Genomic DNA, 2,876 nt, shown 5'->3' with positions numbered 1-2,876 from the left:
CACTGCGTTACTGTAACTGACAATTGCGCGGTCATGCAACGTTGTACATAAATAAAATATATGTCCTTTTTTGCCACAAATAGAGCTTTCTTTCAGTGGTATTTGATCATCTGTGTATATTTTATTTTTTGTGCTAAAAACAAAAAAAGAACAATCAATTTTGGGACAAAAAACATAGTTTTTGACTTTTTGTTATAAAAGATATCCAGAAAAAAAATAGAAAAAATCTAATTTCTTAATAAATTTAGGCCGAAATGCAGTCTGCTACATGTCTTTGCTAAGCAAAATCCCAATACATGCAAATAATTGGTTTATGTGAAAGTTATAGCATTTACAAATGGCGGTATATATACTGGAATTTACATTGTTTTTATATACAGTGGGGCAAAAAAGTATTTAGTCAGCCACCAATTGTGCAAGTTCTCCCACTTAAAAAGATGAGAGGCCTGTAATTGGCATCATAGATAGACCTCAACTATGAGAGACAAAATGAGAAAACAAATCCAGGCAATCACATTGGCTGATTTGGAAAGAATTTATTTTCAAATTATGGCGTAAAATAAGTATTTGGTCACCTACAAACAAACAAGCAAGATTTCTGGCTCTCATAGACCTGTGCCTTCTTCTTTAAGAGGCTCCTCTGTCCTGCACTCATTACCTGTATCAATGGCACCTGTTTGAACTTGTTATCAGTATAAAAGACACCTTTCCACAACCTCAAACAGTCACACTCCAAACTTCACTATTTTTTATTTTTTTTAAGTCCGCAAACGTGCAACTATAACGAAAAAACCCGTAAGTGTTCACAAAAAAAGTGCAAGTGCAAAACACCACACGAAAAAGTGCACTTAGGGGTGTGCTGTGTCCTACCCCTAAAGGGGCTTGGACCGCTTACCCTGATCCCCCGGGGCACAAAGCTCCTGACAGGGACAAGGTTCCCAATTGGTCCTCCTGGCCAAAAGGCCTGGTGGACCACCGTTCCCTATGCCCAGCCGAAGCCGGACATCCAGTACTAGGCAAGGGGGCTCTCCAGAAGAAAAGCCCCCTAGGGATCAGGGGAGGAAGGAACCAAAAGGCCACACATCCTCCCCCTAGACTTCAGGGTAGGCCCGAGGACCCACACCCTCCATCCGTGAAAAACACACACATAACAGCAAAAAAAGTGACAAACATGGGAGTGCATAACAAATAATAGTAAAGAAAAAATAAAAAAGTGGTTCCGTGCCGAATTGTGCACAGAGCAGGCCCTGAGGCCCGTAGCAAAAATTGCCCTGGACTTAGCCAAAAGACCTGGTCCTAAGGGCGCTGTGCAAAAAGAGGTGAAAAACAATGGCCATGTGTCATCTTCACACCGTGGGGTCCCACACCCAAGTGTTACTAGTGACACCCCTGAGAGCGTCTTCCCCAGGGGGCACTGAGTTTGCGGACTTTTTGCGTCCCCAGCCCCAGGCCAGACCAAGGTAGATCCGTCCAAATCAGGAGGTACTGGGTCTTTCCAGTCTTCCCAGAGGAATTACTCCCAAGGCCCCAGAACGAATCATGGCGCTCCCTGGTTTCTGTCCCTCCGGTACTAGCCTTCTGGACCCCCATCATACCAGTGAGGGTACTATACAACAACCATCCCCGCAAAGCTAGAATGGTCGGGAGCACCCCCACTGGACACTGATAAGAACAGATACTACACTTGATCTTAGCCAAAAGGCCGAGAAGCGATATAAGTCACTAATTTTTTTTTTTTTGATTGAAAAGATACTTTTATTACAGAAGCATCAAAAACAACATGATACTTGTAATCGGGGTACATCTCACCCTGTACTGCGACGCAGCGCACCACATAGCAATACAGTTCCAAGCATACAATAAATACATTCAGAAATAAATACATTCGCTCAGCGGTATGATGCCTGACGTGATGTGCAGAGGATGAATCCCCAGACCGCCACGTCATGCATGACGCCGCTTACCCCAAAAACCATAGCATCCTGATACACAGTACTAAGTCATGCAATAAACGAAAGTGAAAAAGCGAAAAACCGAAAATCACAGTTTACAATAGGCATCGGGTGTGTGGGGGGGGGGAGGGGAAGAAAGGGGGAAACACAGGCCCGAAGCTTTATTGAAAAGACAAAGACACGCAAGGGGGAGTAGGGGGAAGGGGGAAATCTTCAGACGTCCTCTTCCTCCTTAAAGTCCATCAAGGAATAGTCTCTGAGCAGACTGAGGATCAGTCTGCGGCAGTCCTCAATGGACATCCTCTCCCGCTGGTGGATGAGGCGCTTTCTGGCGCACCATAAAGCGTCCTTAAAGCAACACAGCACCCGCCAGGCGCCGTCAATGTCCTCCAGAGAAAAGGTTCCACAGAACAGTCCATTCAACACCCCAAAGTGAGTGATGGCTGTCTGTGGTACAAAGTCCTTGAGTTCAGGTTCCAGGGCCCCCAACAGGGCCTGAGCAAATGAGCACTCCCAGAAAACGTGGTAAGACGTTTCCTCGTGGATGATGCAGAAGGGGCAGTGTCTGTATCTGCTCAGGTTCCTGGCATGCATAAATGTCCTGAGAGGCAACCCCCCTTGGATTGCCATCCATGCCAGGTCTTTGTGCCTGTTGGTAAGAATGTTGGAAGAAACATTCCTCCAGACCACCTTGCAGGTGTCTGAAGGCAGGCCTGGAACCGACTCCAAAATGTCGCTGGCTCGGATGAGCTTGTAGATAGTCTTTGGCTTCCACAAGTCCGGCTTGACTCCCTGCAGCCCTTGCTCCCTGATGAACTTGAAGGTATCCAAGTAGTACCAAGGAGTGTCCCAGTTGTAGGGGATGGAACTATCCCAAGTGTCCCACCCCAGGGACCTCCAGAGAGGCAACAGGAAGAAGCGAGA

General features: G+C 46.3%; 1 pseudogene; it reads right to left on the bottom strand.

Moving 5' to 3' along the window:
- Window positions 1–1,553: 1,553 nt before the first annotated feature.
- Window positions 1,554–1,714, bottom strand: LOC149469934 (U2 spliceosomal RNA; annotated as a pseudogene).
- Between the last annotated feature and the right edge of the window lie 1,162 nt (window positions 1,715–2,876).

The sequence above is a fragment of the Staurois parvus genome, unplaced genomic scaffold (assembly GCF_062004578.1).
Source record: "Staurois parvus isolate SC_StPar_1 unplaced genomic scaffold, SC_StPar_1.0 ptg000057l, whole genome shotgun sequence".
NCBI lineage: Eukaryota > Metazoa > Chordata > Amphibia > Anura > Ranidae > Staurois > Staurois parvus.
This window is presented reverse-complemented; position numbering and strand designations above follow the sequence as displayed.